This window comes from Cupressus sempervirens, chromosome 9 (assembly GCF_028749045.1).
Source record: "Cupressus sempervirens isolate cs-2001-9-10 chromosome 9, ASM2874904v1, whole genome shotgun sequence".
NCBI classification, from domain to species: domain Eukaryota; kingdom Viridiplantae; phylum Streptophyta; class Pinopsida; order Cupressales; family Cupressaceae; genus Cupressus; species Cupressus sempervirens.
The window spans coordinates 177,948,989-177,967,889 of record NC_143126.1 but is presented as its reverse complement, the minus strand read 5'-3'; positions in this window follow the sequence as shown (position 1 = coordinate 177,967,889).

Genomic DNA, 18,901 nt, shown 5'->3' with positions numbered 1-18,901 from the left:
AGAAATATTGCATGATCCAGGATTCTTCATCGTAAATTTTATTCAACATAATAGAATGGTTATAAAAATTTATTTTATTGCTACATTTAGATCACATATTTTTCGATAGGTTGTCAGTAGCACATTAGAAGTAATATAGTTAATTAAATTCAGATAAAAATATTCTATGTAACTAACAAATTATTCTACCTCCAAATAAAAAATTGACCAATGAATGTGTCATATCAAAGACAATAAATTTCCACAATCCTAGCCGATCTTTGTATGTTTATGATTTCATTTGAGTTGTTAATTTTTTCATCAACATTTCAAATCACACTTTGTGATCCATCATCACAATTATTGATAGAGAAAAAAATAAGTGAATGATAATAGTAGAAGACACAACCTATAAAAATAGGGAAGATGGATGTGTGTGTGTGTGGGGGGAGGGGGGGGGGGGGCGGGGGGGGGGGGGAGCAAGTGGAAATGGTAAGAGAAGATCCAACTCAGAGAATAAAAGTATTTTAATTAGAAATAAGAGAAAGAGAAAAAAATACCAAAAAACTCCAACCCTAATAATAATAATAATAAAGATGGTCCAAGGAAATACTCTTCACTAGGGATTTCCATGTAGTATGGTTTTTTTCTAAATTCATCTCTGGTTTTGCACCTGTCATATTGCATTTATTGTAGGAGCATTGGGGTTTTTAATTATGGATCTGACCAACTTTATACTAGTACGTAATACTAGTACTAGAGTTGTTGCGATGGATGATCATGGCACCACCAAATTACAAATGACCTCACAAGTTTGTTCAAAAAGTGTTTCATGAGCTAAAGGCTCCCATGATATTGTTTTCAACATTTAGTTTTTTTGATAATGCATATGAATGGCTAGAGAAGCATACTTTGATTTGGTCTTTTGTGGGTAGCACACCTCCTTAAATTATTCTTAAATAATGGGTTTCCAAGGCTAGGACTCATCATGGAGTTTTTCTTAAAGGTGTTCAAAGCCTCACCAAGGACTTTTTCTTGTTTTGGTTTGCTAACCCTTCCTGGGCCAACAGTTTTTAACCATGGGCCCTAGATGGTCAAGTCTTTAGTATTGATTTTCTAGTGATGGTCCCATGACTTATTTATCTTAGATAACATGAAGCCTAAGGTCCCTATATGGGTTGAGTAGTCTCCCTATGCCTTGTTGGTAATTTATCCATGTCATTGGTCAAACCCTTCGCAAGGTGGTATGAATCGAACGTAAAAAAAATCAATGCTCATCTTTAAAGGAGGGTTTGCATTAAAGTTGACCTTTCTAGTGACCGTAAAGAAACTATTGATATCTAGGTTGGAGTTCACACCTTTACCCATGTAACGCCCCGCCAAGGGATCCAAAAGAATTAACCTAAAGTTTCACTAAGTTTGCTAAACATTTTTTTTTTTTAAAGTAAGAAAGTATGACATACACATCAAACACATAGTAGCGGAAGCAATAACATGTAATCATCAACAAACATACATTGCAAGTTACATTTCTTAAAGATCCCAAGACGTTGAGTCACGTCTAAATTTAATTAATTCTAAGTCTAACAACTATCACATACATATAAAAGAATAATCAGAAACTCCAAGGTCCATAATATACATTTGTTCTGAATGCTCCTTGGCAAATTAATTCGGAATGCTCAATCATCCACTGTACATGTCACAGGGTATGAGAGGCTTAAAAGAATATACATATGTAAAGATAAAGATACAACATCCTCAAATCCATGATACAAAGTACAGTGAAAATATATATGAAATTATTCCCATACATGATACATCCATACATCAATAATGATAACACATCTATCATAAAATCTAAACATCCATCATAATAATCCAAGAACATAGTGAAGGTAAATGCCAATCACGAAAACTCCAGCCACGGTGACCACGGAACGGATCTCAATGGTAAGAGTAAAAGCACTACCACCCGACTGCGTGGAACCTAAATGGTCCACTCCCACCGCGCTGAGGAGATAGTCTCAAGTCCCAAATAGGATAACAAAACCTATAATCAAAAATACTCTCTAAGTCCAGGAAATCCTATAAGTATGCTAACTCAAGGGTCCCTAAAAAGATCGACATCTAACTCCCAGAGGTACCACAAGACACGTAGGAAACCTAATATGCAAGTGGGAAACTGTCATCGCAAAAGTCACGTAGAAGTTACTCGAGCAATCCCTTAGGAATCCCGGGTCCCTACTGATCCTGCGGCCACTAGTATCCTCTCGTACTGATGAGGCCTACTATGGAATGCAAGGTCGTAACCAAGTGTTCTCTCTACCCCATCCTAGTCTGTACTAGCACTCATGGCATAGGAGAGAACATACAATTATCTTGTTAGGTTCATTTTCTCTCATTTAGTGTAAATGTTTTCACTTATTAAAAAAAATGACTTACAATGGGTTTCTCAAGGCAGCTTCTTAGGGCTCCGACCCCCATTGCAAGCCACTTCCCGACTCTACACATAGATAACCTACCCTAGCTCATGAACTCGTAAATCAAAGAATCATAATAAAACCACCTCAGTCCTATACGAGCAACTGAAAAACATCATAAAAAGATAATCCACAAAATTACATCAGTTCTTCATGAGCAACAGATAACATCAAATAGTAATAATGTAATCACGACAATTCTCTATCAGCAACTGAAGGCATCACTGATAAGTCACAAAATCCAATGGTTCTCTAATGAGCAACCAGAAAGTAATACAAGTATAACTGATCGAGACTCAGAAATGGTTATCAAATATAACTGATCGAGACTCAAAAATGGTTAAGTTAGGTATTCTCAAATACATACACCTCAACTTCACACAAGGAAACTGGAAAGCAACAACAAATAGTAACACAAACATGTCATAGAGCACTTCATCACATTACCATGGTCAGGTTAAGAAAGATCGAGACCAAATCATCATGACATCACATTCACAACCCCGAGCCTCTGGTAACAACCTGAACTGGTCAATGCTAAACCAACCCCAAAACATTCAAAGTACAAAGACAACATCAAAGTCTCAGAGATTGGATCTGAAAGTATATTGTTTGAGTTAAGGTAAGGTTTATGTTTCAGTTTAATGTCAAATTCAAGTAACTAGGTTTTCTCAACTACCCTTTACAATTATCCCTTTCTATAATAACTTTCATTAAATCAATATCCAAATTTATAATTTAGTCAAATAAAATTCATTATTAATTAACTTAATTAAACTAATTTTAATTAAATTAATCAATAATCATTTGATCTAATTACTTATTTTAATCTAACCATTAATTGTTAATTTATTAATATTTAAGCAAAATTATTAATAAATTAAAATTTACAAACTATGTCTATGCATTTAATATTTATTTATTAAATATTAATAAAGTTTAAACTATTATTAAATTAAATATATTATAATTTTATTATTTAAAAATTTTAAATAATATAAAATTTGTTTTAATAAATTAAAAATTATAAAAAAAAAACAAAAAGCGAAATCAAAGTTTTTATATATATTTTTTTTTATTCAACCAATGTTTATAGCCCGTCGGCTTGGCCGCAGGCCTGCGGTTGCAGGGCCTGCGGCGGCAGGTACTCTGTACCTGCCGTCGCAATACCTGCGATGCAGGTACTGTCGACCTCCGACAGTTGGGGGCGGGTACGGGGTGATTCCCTCCCCCCCCACTATATATAATTATATTTTTTTTATATATTTCTTTTTTTTTTTTAAATTTTTTTTTAATATAAATAAAATAAATCAAGTTTTATTTTAAAAATTAATTTTGTTTAATTTTTAATAAAAAAAATTTCTTCCAAAGGATAAATATATAATATATAAATATATATATATATATATATATATATATTTATTTATTGATTTATGTTTTTTATCTAGAACTTTTCAATTTCAAAAAAAATCAAAACCCCTACTAAATTAAATGTTAATTTCTAAATCAAGAAAACAAGGGTTCTAATAATTCATCCAGTCTCCATGGATACAGAAATTATTGAAGAGCAATTAATAAATTCACAATATTGAACAGTTAAAACTTTCATCATAGAGAATTTAGATCTACAAACCCCAGACACGAAGAAGACAGGAAGGGATAATTGCATATTTAATGGATAGTCAAAACACAAGACCCTACCTAATCTTGATGCTATTATGCAATCTCTAGGAACTGTATGCGAATTTGCTCCTCTCAATAACCTTCCCCTGGAAAACTTTCTTGGTATCAGCCTTCTGAAATTTGCTTCCAAAAATTGTCTCCCCCAAAAATTCCCGTCCAACTTCGTCTCCCACAAAAATGAACCCCCAAAGTTGTGATAAGCAAATTCTCCTCAATTCGGGGCACTAATTGTGCGTTTACCCGAGAAGACTCTTTGCCCAACTCAGTTAACTCCAAATTAACTTTTATTATCTTTTCTTATTCTTTTGCATTCAACTTTCATGCACATTAAGTTGAATTATTAAATAACTTTATTTAAAATTTCACTTGACTTCAATTCTTAATTAATTTATTACTTTAAATCTTATGTGCACTTTTAAGAAATTAAAATAACATTATTAATTTTTATAATTTAATCTTTTAATTTAATTCTTGTATTTAACTCATGTTTAGATCATGCGATCTAGAATTCTTAATAAATTAATATCTTTCAACTTTTTAATTTATTTTAGAACTTAATTGATAACATATTTAATTAATTTAAATAACAATAATATTTAGCATTTATTTAAAAATGAACTCCAAATATATTATTATTAAATTAAATAAATATCATCCTGTTCTAAATATATCTTTGAACTTTAATCTCCAACTTTAATTATTTTATTTTATTAATTAAATAAATTAAATATAAAGATATCATAATAATTCTTTATTAAATTAAATCATTAATTAGTCTTTTTAATTAGACTTAATTAATAGAAAATACACCAAGGACTCATAAAGCAACATACGAAAACCCATCATAGAAAAATACATACCAAATCAACAAAAAGGGTTATAATCACGAAATTACATCATTTGATGCATTCGGAGGGTACTTAACTCAGATACTTGTCCTAATTATCAATTAGGACAATTGGCTAAAGGGTTTAGGATTTGGACTTAAGAGTTTATCTCCCCTCTCTTACCATTGAGACAGTGCGATAGGGTACGCTCATCCTGACAATTCAGGGAAGTCGATACCCGGTACCTGCAACCTGCATAAAATCCACGCATGTACAAACACAATATTCTAAGCTAAACAGACAATGGTAGGAAGTGGTGCATCGTGTAGATCCCGACTAGCAGGTGACTACGACTCCCTTCCTTAACCATATCAGAAACACCATACATAAATAAAACAACACGCACACCATACACATGCAGTATGGGGTAAGTATCCATAAGAAGCACATGAAATAATAAACCATCTAACTAATCATCATCGATAACTGAAACCATTGAATAATCATCATACAAGCATGAAATATAGAGTACCAAGTAATCTCATCATATAATAAACTGAGTGTAAATATCATCTGATAATCTCTAAAATAATAATACTACTCATCAAACATAAATTCGCCTAAAAGAGTTTGGAAATCATATCATAAATGTAGCTCGAAAATGTAGACTAGGGGCAGGCACTACAACCCAATAGGTACTTTACTTGAATTTGTTGAACACCTTCTATGGGTTTTAATTGGCCAAGCACAAGATTGAGGATTTCCTATTGGCTATGCCTGGCAAGATGACCCCTAGCAAAGATTTGCAAGAAAAACCTAATAAGAGTGGTAAAAAATATGAGTGAACAAATATTTTTTATAAGGGTAAAGATTCATTTCCATCAAAATAAACAATGTCTTCCTCTACCAGCCTTTCATCGGAGATTATTCTAGTCACTTTCTCTACTACACCAATCACACTAGTGGTGCCACCACCCATTTCAAACACATCTTCTTAAGGGACCAATGTGTCTGTGGGTGTCTCTTGACTTGCTTGGGTCTACACTCTATAGGAAGCTTCCATAATTGTTTCCCATCCTTTGCAAAGGTCTCATATCCTTGATGGTTGTGGAGAAGACCAAGATGGTTCTTTTGAGAAGCAAAGAATCATCTCTGATGGAGATTCTTTTCCCAGCTTCACTGCCAATTCCTTTTTGCACAACATTTTATCCTCTCTTAGGGATTATGATGACATGCAAGAGTTATTATCATGAAGTTTATCTCATTTAATGTATAGGGTCTCATAGACCTTCCTTGCAAATATTATGTACAAGAAATTAGGTGTGGGATTGGTATCCTAGATATTTTTCTCAATGCTTCTTGCCATGTTATTTGTCTAGATAACACTATTGTTTCTTCCAAATATGAATTTGGTTAAGGTCGTTTTTGAGATTAGGTTTGCTGCACACATTGCATAACATGATTTGTGTTGTAATATTTTATTTTATTATACATAAAGTTGCACCTAGGAGCACCTAGATGGACGTGTAAAATGTAAAGATTCCCATGGGATATACTTGATGAGTTGTATTGTAACATTGTGATAATATTTGATGCAATTATTTAGTATTTAGGAAAAAGAATTAAATTTCTCATATTAAATATTGGGTCAATGGGTTAGGTAACACATGGTTTTAGCACATGGTAGTTTTTGAGACTTTCTACTATATAAGAAACCACAAGAGTAGTTGTAGAGACAAGAAAAAATGGAAAAGAAAAAGTAGAAAGGAAATTCGAGCAAGACATGGCTTGATAGGTTAGCGAAGAGAGCATTTGTGAAGTTTGGAAGCATGGCATGGGATGTGTGGATTTATTCTTGTTCACATGGGTTGCTTAGTTGTGGCTATGGCTTCAAAGGATCTCATAGTTGTATTTTAATGGTATTTTTGTTGAATAATATATGGTGATGGATTCTTTTGGAGGTGGTTTTTTTCCCTTGGTGAGGGTTTCCCAGGGTATATCTTGTGTAACATTTGTGTGGGTATGTTGTTTATTCTCTTGCATGTAGATTTCAATTACATATTTATTTTCAGATCTATTATGCATTATGTGGGAATGATAATATTTTTGGTTTCAAGTTTCCATACAAGTGGTATCAGAGTTATATTTTATTATTGCAACCCTAGATCGAGTCCATGGGAATGCATGAGAGGATAAAAGAAAGGACAAGATATATGGCTTTTATAGGTTGTTTGTTGTAGCTCTGAGGGTTTTGGGTTTGTTGTTATGATGGGATGTTGAAATATTTTAGGCATTTGAAATTGTTGGTTAAAATCATTTTTTTGATGCTTCATTCAAATAAGGGTTTTAGGGGGAGCTTACACAAATGACCTCCTAGGAAAAATATATATCTCACCATTGGATCTGGGATGGTTTTTTCATAATTTTGATATATAATATGCCCTTGTTTGGTCACATTAATATGCTGTCAAATTTAATCCCATTAGAATTTTCGTCACAAAAACAAAAATCGTAGTGAAAATTGGAAAAATTTTGTCTTGGTAAAATGGACATAACTTTCTCTCAGGAATGTATCAAATTTGGACTTCTTATAATAATTGGAAAGCTAATTTAGAGACCTACAATTTGGTATTGGCTTTATTTTTTGGTTTTGCCATTTTGTCTGATTTTAAGATCCTGAAAGTTAGTTTTTATTTATTTTGAGTACAAATTTGGGCATAACTTGGGCATACAGAGTCAAATTTTGGACTTTGACTAGTCAATGAAAGCTCTTGGAGAGCTCTACACAAAGGTTTAGATTTGGTGTAGGTTTGGTATGATTTATCTAGTGATATATTGATCTGAATAACTTATGATATATATTAGCTATGGTAACATTGTGAGTTTACCACATTCTATCTTTGGAGATTTAGATTTTAGTGTGATTGTATAATTATCTTATATTTTAGATTAGTCTCATGATGATAAGGTTTTTAGTGTTTTCTTTGGATATGTATGATGACTTGTTGGATCTATAAGTTGTGTAGTGTTGTAAGTGGTCTATACTTACAAGTTACAATTACAGCTTAGATATGGGTTGAATTTTCCCATTGATCTTTCATTATTGATACATATTTAGATTGGTGGTTTAGATTTGAGTTGTATATACCATATGCCCTTAGTCACATGATTTTTTTGATTTTTCTTCATGTAGAAGAGATGAGATGTTGTTAGTAGGTACAGTCATGGTGTAGGGTTGTGGTTGACTATTTTATGTTGACAAGTTGGACACTTTGGAACTTACATGATTGGTTCATCGATTTCATCATGGTGCCATAGATTTTGGCATGACACAATTTGATATACAGGTACTTTATTGATGTTCATGGTTTGGATTCCTGGCTTGGTTATAGTGGTATACATTCTTCATTGAGGATTATGGTTATTTACTTTCTTTTGAGAATCTTTTGATGTACACTTTGATTTCACTGATGATTTGATGCTTTCATTCATTCTCATGGTTAATGGATGGTTTTTTATCATGATGTCGTGGATATCTTGGAGACATGGTTTAGTGAGAGGTTGTAATAGTGATGAGGTGGCAGTGCAAGATGAGCTCCTAGTTTACTTTGTATCTTCTTGGTTGAAGATCTTGGTTTCACTCAGTATGAACACTTCGGTTTTGTGTGTGTGTGTGTGTGCGCGCACTTGCATGTGTGTGCATGTGTGCATGTGCATGTGTGTGTGCATGCGTGTGTGTGTGTGTGCATGTGTGTGTGCATGTGTGCATGTGTGTGTGTGTGTGTGCATGTTTGTGTGTAGACTTAGAGGATCTTCATAGAGGAGATGGATTTTATGATGTCATGGGTCACTTTGTATCATAGTTGAGTGGGATTTTTTGGAATTGATAAATTTATTGAGTGTTTTCAGATGTTGGGGGTTTGTCTTAGATTATGTTGCTGCAAAAAAAAACTGACATTTGCATGGTGCACTTGATTCTTCACAGTGTATGGAGATGGCTCTTCATATTGTGTGGTGATGCTTGAATCTTGAGTCCACTCATGGGGTTCTTGGTAAAGGTGTGGTTTATGATTTCATTTGACATGTTATCCTTGGTGTTAGGATGGTTTTATTATTATGTCATGGTATAATCTTGATATGTGTTTAGAGTTTTGACATGTTATGGTATGTTCATATGAAGTATCTTATCTCTTTGGTTGAGATGGTAAGATCATGTTGTCATAGTTATGTTTCTAAGGCCATGGTTGGATACTTTATGGTATTGTTATGTTGCATTTGGAGTTGGCATGGATTGATTGGTTACAGGCTCTAATGGATACTTATAGATGATGGTGATGTTGATTTATGTTGTGATTAGATATGTATTTGTTGGGAGAGTTGATAGTTTTAGTAGGAAGTTTTTGGGGAATTTACCTAATATGGACTTAAACGTATATTTTTCTTAGATGAGTCTTGGTTGGAGACTTGGATATCTTAATAAGCATTCTCATTCCCCACTCTTGGTTTACTTGATGATTTACTACTTGAGAGGTATAGCCCATTGTTTCTCTCAAATGCATTATGTTTATGCTTGTCTTTCATAGATATGGATCTTAAGCTATGGTACACGAGTTAGTTCTAGAGGTTTCATTTGAAAGGTATATTACCATTGGTTATCTCCTTGTGTATATCATTTTTATTATGTTGGCTGAGTTTGGGAGATGGTTTTATATTAGGCATAATCCTTGGATTAGGAATGGTTATTCCTTGATTTAGAAATAGTTTATGAATTTTATCTTCTTGTGAGAGGCTTACATCCATGATTAGTTATATGGTATGGTTTGAGAGTTATTGTGGCTTCTTGTTTGGGGTTTTGTGGAGGATATCATACTTGCAAAGTTTACATCTAGAGGTGTGTGTAGAAGGAAAATGATACACCTTATTATTTGCATGTTTTCTCATTAGTCATGGGTATCTTTCTCGATGTTTTGTTTCAATTACATTGGAATTGAGATTGGTTGGAGATTGTGCTCATTTGTTTGTGTTCATTTATGTCATGTGAGAGATGACATGGTTATTCCTTTATCACTTTCCTTTGTTGGTTTTGGAGAATTTTGGAGAACAATGGAGCATTGTTATGAGATTTCTTCTTGGATATTATTGTTTTATGTATCATGGATGTCCTTGATACTACATGGATTAACTTCTTTCAGATGTTGTGAGTGGATTGGCTAAATATTTGATATTATCTTTTGCAATAGGAACTTCATGGCATATATGTGGTAGGTATTCCTCTTGAGGCTTGTGATATCAGATTACATATTAGATATATTGATGATGTGAGATTCACCTGATGTACCTTTTGGGGGTATGGATAGTTGGATGGGTTGGCAAGTTTTCTATGGGTATGATTTCAACTATGGATTTTGATCACTAAAGATACACGTGATTACCTTTGGATCATTTTTTTATGGTTGGAGTTTCAGTTCATGCCAAGGATAACTTTAGTGGCTAATATTCACCAATTGGCTAATCTCACTTATCAAGGACCCTAGATTTGGCTAACTTTTTTATAATTTTGGGGTGTCCGTGTTGACGATAGTTTACCAAAATTGGGTCTCATGCTTAGGGTAATCACCAATAGTAATACATAAGTATTTATATTTTAGTGATGACTTTGCCAATGTAATCTAATTTTTCTACGTAGTAAATTAAATATTTTTACCTACAAATTTTAAGGCTTGTCTTAATTAATGGTCATATTCACCAGTATTTGATAAAAAAATTAAGTTACACTATAGATTAAGTATGTAGATTTTACATGTGTCTCTATTTCAAAGAGGTTTTATGAATTTTTTTATCCTTTCTCACTTTTTTGTGCAATAGATTTGATTGGGGACACATTTCTTTACTTTGGAAACTTTCTTTAAAACTTGGTATCCTTTTAAAATTTTGGCTTGAAATAGGATTTAGGCCATTGATTTAGGATCATCCGAGAAGTAAAAATAATAGGGGTGCTTCCCCCAAACCACTATTCAATAATCTGGAGAGAAATTGTAATGATAAAGTGGGCTAAATTTAACCTTCAAGTTTGATAATTAATTAGGCTTCATATAACATTAACAATAAATCATTTTTTCTAGGTATGTGTACTTTTTTCCATTTTTTTTATCAATAATGAAGGATTCACTAGGATTTTATAGAATTTTCATATGATTGAAATACAATCACCAATAAAATTTAAAAAATTCCTACTCAAAAATAAAATTTTCCAATAGAAATTAATTTCTCCCCTTCAACTACTGTTCGATTCACCAAACTTTAATAGGTTTTTATAAAGGGGGGTATCTTACAGTTATCACTGGTTGGTACAATATTTTATTATTCTTAAGTGATAGGTTAGGTGGCTTTCTCTTTAGATTACTTTTATGTATGTCTGGTGGAAGTGGCATAATAGGAGGTGGGTTCACTCATGTTTGAGATGTTGGATACTTCAATTTTTTGCAAGTATCAGGATAAAACACATGACGTACTTTGATCCATGATGGTGGATGTGCTAGGATGTATTATTTCCTTCTTCATATATGTGGCTATAGAATGACCTTATGCAATGTATACAAAAAGTGGGAAACTGTTGAGCTTATGTGTGTTGCACACATTGCATAATATTGTTATATTGTATTATTTTATTTTATTATGTATTGTTGCACCTAGGAGCACCGAGATGGATGTGTAACATGTAAAGATTCCAATGGGATATATTTGATGAGTTGTATTGTAACAATGTGAAAATATTTGATGTAATTATTTAATATTCGGGAAAAAAAATTAAATTTCCAATATTAAATATGGGCTCAATTGGTTAGGTAGCACATGATTTATGTGATACCACTTTGTGGTTTTGTGGGACTTGTTACTATATAAGCAGCCAAAAGGGTAGTTATAAAGATAACACAAAAGGAAAAAAAAGGAAAAAAGGAATGTTGAGCAAGACAAGGCTTGGTAGGTTAGCCAAGGGAGCATTGGTGAAGTTTGGAAGCATTGCATGGGATGTGTTGATTCATGCTTTTTCACATGGGTTTCTTGGTTATGGCTATGACTTTGAAGTCTTCAATGGTTGTATTGCAATGATATTTTTTTCTTAATAATACATGGTGACAGATGCTTTTGGAGGCTAGATTTTTTCATCAATGAGGGTTTCCCAGGGTATATATTGCATCACATTTTTGTGAGCATGTTGTCTATTCTCTTGCATGTAGATTCCAATTACATATTTATTTTTAGATCTATTATGGGTTGTGTGAAAATGATAATATTTTTTATTGTAGGTTTCCTTACAGTGGTGTGGTTACTCTTCTCCTCTCTTTTTTGATTTCTTTAGTTATTTCTCATGGATTTGACACCATGCACAAGATTGTTTTGATTTTTCTATCTTTCAATAATCATTCCTTTGGTATAGTTAATTTTTATGGCTCCAATTATTTTGTTGAAAGATCTTAGTTATGGCATTGGATGGCAGAATTTCTACCATCTGCCATTTGGGTTTTATGTGAGGACTTCAATATGGTTAATTTGGGCTCTAAAAACCAAGGGATTTTAACATTTTTTATGGATAACTAGGGAAAGGGAAGTTTGGTACTACATGCATAATAAATTAGGCCTTTTTTTTATCTTAACACCCATGGTCTGCATTGTGGTGGAATTTGGGATACTTGGTCTAAGTTTAGAGTTTGATTTGACATGATTTTTAAAATACTTGAGTGTGCAATGATAGAAATATTTTTTCTCTTTTGTAATGGAAAGGAAATTACCTGCCATTCTATAGGATGTAACTTTCTTAGACCACTATCTTATTCTATTTACTATTATCAACCAACCTACTCAAAGTTGTCCTTGTAAAACATACTTTTTTCGTAACATGTCACTCTTGAGTCATGATCCCATTATTGCTAATATTTTGTGTGTCTATAATTTAGAACCTTAGCCCCACACCCACATTGGATGGATTAAATATTATTCCTATGACGCAACTATGAAATATCTATGTGCATATTTTGAGAGTGTAGCTGTGAATCCATTTGTTAATGATCTACAACTTTAGCTAGATAGTCTCTACCATCAAAAGCAAGTTGCTGACAACTATGCTAGCAAGGGCGCATAGATTAAGGCTCACCTCCAGTGGCTTGAAGTTAGAGACCAAGCTTCAAAGGAGTTCCTTCAAGCTCTCATATCTCATCATACCTTAGTAGGGATTAAAAAATCTAAGAAGGACAACCAATTTTCTCTGACCCTTCTAATATTCTTCAAGATTTTATATGACACTATGAGAAGGTTTTCACTGTGCAAGATAGTTCTATAGAAAGGGATCAAGGTTTGACTGGATGCATTTATGACTCCTAACCACCTTGTAGTGGAGCAATGTTCTTTCTATGAGAAAAAAAACTCATCATTAGTGACCCCAAGGAAGTTGTCTTCTCTATGGTAGATGACAAGGCCTCTACTTGTGATGGTTTCCCTTGTGAAGTTTACAAATATTTATGGAATTCCATGGGTCCAGATTTGCACAATGTCTACCTTGATGGAAATATTATTAACAAATAAAATATTGAATTCATACCTAAAGTCACTAATCATAAAGATATCTACAACTACATACCTATCACCTTCTTGAATGACTCCAACAAGATCATAACTAAAGCTCTATCTCTAAAAACTTTCCATCTTTTTCCATTGATTATTCACCTAGAGTAAATTAGTTTCATCAAATATAGATACATCTTGGATAATATAATTATTTTCTAGGAAAGTATAGAATGGGCCTAGAGGTCTAAGAAACAAGCTCTACTTCTAAAGATTGATTTTTGGAAGGCTTATAATCATATCGAATGGACTTTCATTCTTCCAATGCTTCAAGCCTCAGGATTTGGGTAAATCTTTCTCTAATCACTTGAGACTCTCTTCAAGAGTTATTTTTCTTACATCACCATCAATGGTAGGAAATCAAAGGCCTTTTGTCTATTCAGGTCCATCCATCAGCAATTTTCTCTAGCTTTGGCTTTGTATGTTCTTGTTGATAAATTATTTGGGTATCTCCTCACTAATGCCCTTTCCGTTGGTTGTGATATAGTCATTTTCCTTCCCAAGTCTCCCAATCAACTAGTCAATGGAAACATTTTTGATTAATCCTTCTTTACTCTTATTAAGGACAAAAAAAATTTCTCAGATTCCCTCCAATATCTTGATACCTTTTACTTGGATTGCTCTATTCTATAAATAATCTTTTCTTCCAACTTCACCTTGGCTTGGATATTTTCTATAGAAATAGATTCCACGTGGAGATAATTTTGGCTTTCTATATATTCCATTTGTCTTTCAAGCTTTAGTTGTTGATCTTTGGAATGTTGTGCTTGCCAAAAATTATAAGAAGCTAGAGTACTAGCTCAACAAGTCTCTTTCACTAGAAGGGAAATTCTAAATATATTCCAAGGTTATAGTTGCTACCCATGTTTATTACTCTTGCTATTGGGATCCATCTAAAGCCTCTTACATAAAGTTGGAAAATCTTCTCAGATATTTCCTCTTGGCTTTGGGACCTATGCATCATGTATTTCAAAGAATCACTTGGGAATACTATTGTTTACCCAAGAAATGTAGAGGGCTTGGCCTCATTTCCATTGAGAAACATGGAAATTCTTTATATAATAAATGGGTAATCCACTCCCTTACTAGATATGAAGCCTATAAGATTATTCTTAGGCATTGCATTTCCTTTGGACTCCCACTTAATAGACCCACTTAGAAGGGGGTTGGATTTGAAACCCTTCTCATCATGCCAGAACTAGTGTAAATCAAGCGAATGTGTGTTGTTAAAAGAATTTGGAGAGCCTAAAAAACCATCAAGTCATGGCTTTTCTAGGATTCTAATGGTTTTAGAGATGGGCTTTCTATGAATTGACATAATATTTAGTGGTCATCGTTGTTTTCCATTCAAGGTGTGTCTCTTGGTAAGATTTAGGGTGCTAATGTAGTGCAATTTTCAAATGTGGCATCAAGACTCCCAAAGATTTTTTTCTAGAGTTACCATGAGACTCGAATCATGGGAGGATATGTAGGTCTAGTTTCAATTATCTCACCCAGACTGACAAACTTTTGACCTACCAGGCTCTGCATTGCTGACCCACATGCTTCACAAGTTGGGTATCTAGCACATCAAACCATTCTTGAACGACTCAAAATGGTATCCATGTAGTACTCAAGTCAATGACATGCCCAATATGGAATACATTTGGCCGGTGCCTCATTTTCCTATAGTTGATACTCTTAACCAGCATTGGTGCCTACAGTCTTCACAATAAATTAGAGATACAGGTTTAATATTGTTTGGAATATCATCATTGAGCTGAAGATTATATAGTTTTCACGATGTATCCTTTTCCAAGGATTACCTCTAGGTCCTCGACTCAAGAACACTGGTATTTCTGACCTGGATTATCCTTTTTTCAAAAATCTCCATCTTTCCTACACATCTTTTGGTTCTATTGTAGTGCTCAACTTTATTGGCTCTAGATTCATGACTTTTTCAAGCCTTATAGTCTAAAACCCTTTTCTTGGCATATGGTTCTACTATTTATCTCAAATTGGTTTTGACAAGGCAGTGACAAAACACTTAGTCATTTTCTATTAGTATTGCAGTGCAAGCCAAGTGATCAAAGCATGTCAAGGATTAGTTTCCAGACAATACATGCCAAGCAATATACCTTGTCAGTGTTGAGCAATAGTATATACTAAGCAGATAGTATGTATCAATTCATTCATGAGTCGAGAAGTCTATACATGCTAAGTGATTTAGTTTCCAAATAAATAGTGTATGCTGAGTCATTCAAGACCTAAGTTACAACATTGAGAATGTAGTGATGGCTGAGAATCAGACCCTTCATATGCTAAGTGAATAATTTTGTTCATAGTTATTTTTAATGGCTCAAACTTCTATGTAAACCATTTTTGGGTTGACATGATGGTTTCTTTATGATTCTAAAAGATAAGTATGGAGGTATATTTTGAATCCCTATGCATTACATGCAACCAATAAATTAAGGGACCAATTAAGTGGCAATATAGATCAAACTCAGTCATTGATTCTCACCTAACCCATTCCACCTATGTTTATTTAACAAGGCAAAACCTAAAGAGTTTGCATGCATAGAAGGAGACAAATACTAAGTGCAGAGAGAGCATTCTTGCTTGCTATAGGAAGAGAGAGCATTCTCGCTTGCTATGGAGGTTATGACAATGTTTTGAATTCTAGAATTAGTTAGAGAGAAGATAGGAAAGAAGAGAGAGGATAGAGGAGACATATTTGATCAAAAGGATCAAGGATCTATTAACAAAGAGAAGATCTAACATCTAGCAACAGTGTGGTAACCAAAGGATCAACATGAAGAATCATTTTAATAGGTAATGCAGAGTAAATTTCCTAACAGAGTAGTCTTAACAAACTTGTGTAAATATATTAATCGATTGCTTGCTTTATTGTAAGTTTAAGTCCTCTAACAAGGCACACTTTTAATAGGGTGTTGAAATTGTTTAATAAGATGAGACCTTACAGTCTTTGTAAGAATTTAACAAGGTTGACCCTTCATAGGGTAGATCATAATTTATGGTCAAACTCATTGTAACCATAGTTGGCTACACTTTATAGTTGTAGTAGTGAAGATTTATGGGTGTCAAAAATATCTTAATTCTGTATTTATAGAGATGGTTGGTTAGAAGGAAGGGTTTTCATGTGCAAGAACCTAAGGAAGACAAGGAGTCTTGGGTATTTTCTTCATTCAATGACCTAAGAAAATAGACTGCATTGGAAAACAAAGAAAGAAGGCTTAAGATTATGGATGCTTGAAGGCTGAACAAGCTATCAGAGCTCAAGAGTGTAAAAGCTAAGAAGAATTAAGGATTGAAATAAAAATCTATAATTTGCAAATGGGGTTGTAAGTTGTTATCAGATCAAGATTTATCATTACCTTCTAATCATTGTATTAGTCTAGGGTAAATCCTTTGGATTAAGGTTGACCTAATAGTCATTTTAAAATCCTTTAATTGGGTGACATTCCAATTGAATGATTTAAAGTCCTCTAACAAGTCTCACACTAACAGGGTGATTGAAATCCTTTAACTGGGTCACATTTAATAGTGTGTATTGTAACCTTTAACAAAATTGGCTTCTCAGAGGGCATCACTTCAGAAGAGTGAGAATGAGTAGCATGTTACTGGTCATTTTTCCCAAATTGGTTTTCTACATCAAATATTTGTGTAAAATATGTTATTGAATCTATTATGTTTCATGTTTACATTTAAGCAAATTAATTTGATAGTAACCTACAAGTTGAAGTGAATGCATAATCTAATGGATGCATGCATGATGAAAATGTTTTATGGATATGGGTTCACTGAGCTATGAAAGTTTTTATATGTACATCTAGACCTTGGATAACTGACTCACCTCCCCTCAGTTATTCTAAAGAATTTTGATAATTGGTATTAAAGACATTTTCTTAAGTTGTTTAAAGGTACTAGAAGCACAAAGATAAAGATGTCAAAAAGAGAGGTGCCCAAGCTTAATAGAGATAACTTTCCTTCATGGAAATGTCTAATGAAGCTACACCTAGGAGGTTTTGGAGATCATGCACAAACTACAATTATTTTTGAGCATGTCAATCTTGGTGGAGCTCTAACTACTAAAGATTTGAAAAAGAAGAAAGAACACAACTAGGCAATGTTGGAGATTGTCTTTTGCCTAAGTTATGTCGATTTTGATGATATCATGGATTGTGAAAGTGCAAAGAAAATGTGGGATGCTCTACACACTATCTATGGAGGTAAAAAAATGTTCTAAGAGCCAAAGTTGAAAGTCTCAGAGGTAAATTTGATGATATTAGAATGCAAGAAGGTGAGAATATTTCTCAATTGTTCTAGAATAAAATATGTTAATGCAATATAAGGAGCTATGAGTACAATATATGATGATATTGTACTAAGAAAAGTTTTGGGAATACTGCTACCTATATATGCTATTAGAGTTTATGCAATAGATGTATGCTAGGGAATAATCTAAGTCTTGAAGGTCTAGTAGGTAGGCCCACTACTTTTAAGATATCTAACTTTGATAATTATAAACCTGAAAAATGGAATCTGGTCTATAAGCTAAGTTGTTTGTAAAAGAACTTGATGAGAAGAAGAAGAAAAAAAAGGAAAAATATGTGTCCAATGACAGTGATACAAATGAGGAAGATGCAGATCAGCTTGAGGCATTATTAGCAAGGAGATTTCACAAAGATAAAGGCAAGTTTAAAGGTAAGTTACCTATCATGTGTTTCAATTGCAACGAGGTTGGTCATATTGTTCCTAGATGTCCATAGAAGAAGAATTACAGGGGCGGTGACAAGCACAAAAGTAGAAGAGATAAAGACATCAAAGACTACAAAGACAAAGGAAAGAAGTCTTACTATATTGCTAAAGAGGAAACAAAATATGGATCTGATGGTCATGATGATGAAGTGGTGAATGTTGTAATGAAGGATTAATCTGACAAGGATGAGGCAATTGCACTAGTGTCTTGTGTAAACAAGAATGACAGATGGACCATTGACAATGGGTGTTCACATCACATGACTAGAGATACAAGTAAGTTCATTACCTTGAATTATTATGGTAGAAATAGTGTAAGGTTTGGTAATGATGCACCATGTCTAATAAAAGGAAAAGTTTCTATCAAGGTCATAGAAAAGATTTTATGTGGCAATGCTTATCATGTTGAAGGACTTAACTATAACTTGTTGAGTGTGTCACAACTAAATAATTTGGGTTCTAAGGTTCAGTTTGAGAACAAAATTGCTAAGATATATGATACTAATCGAAAACTTATTGGAAAAGGTGATCAAACTAGAGTTAATTTAT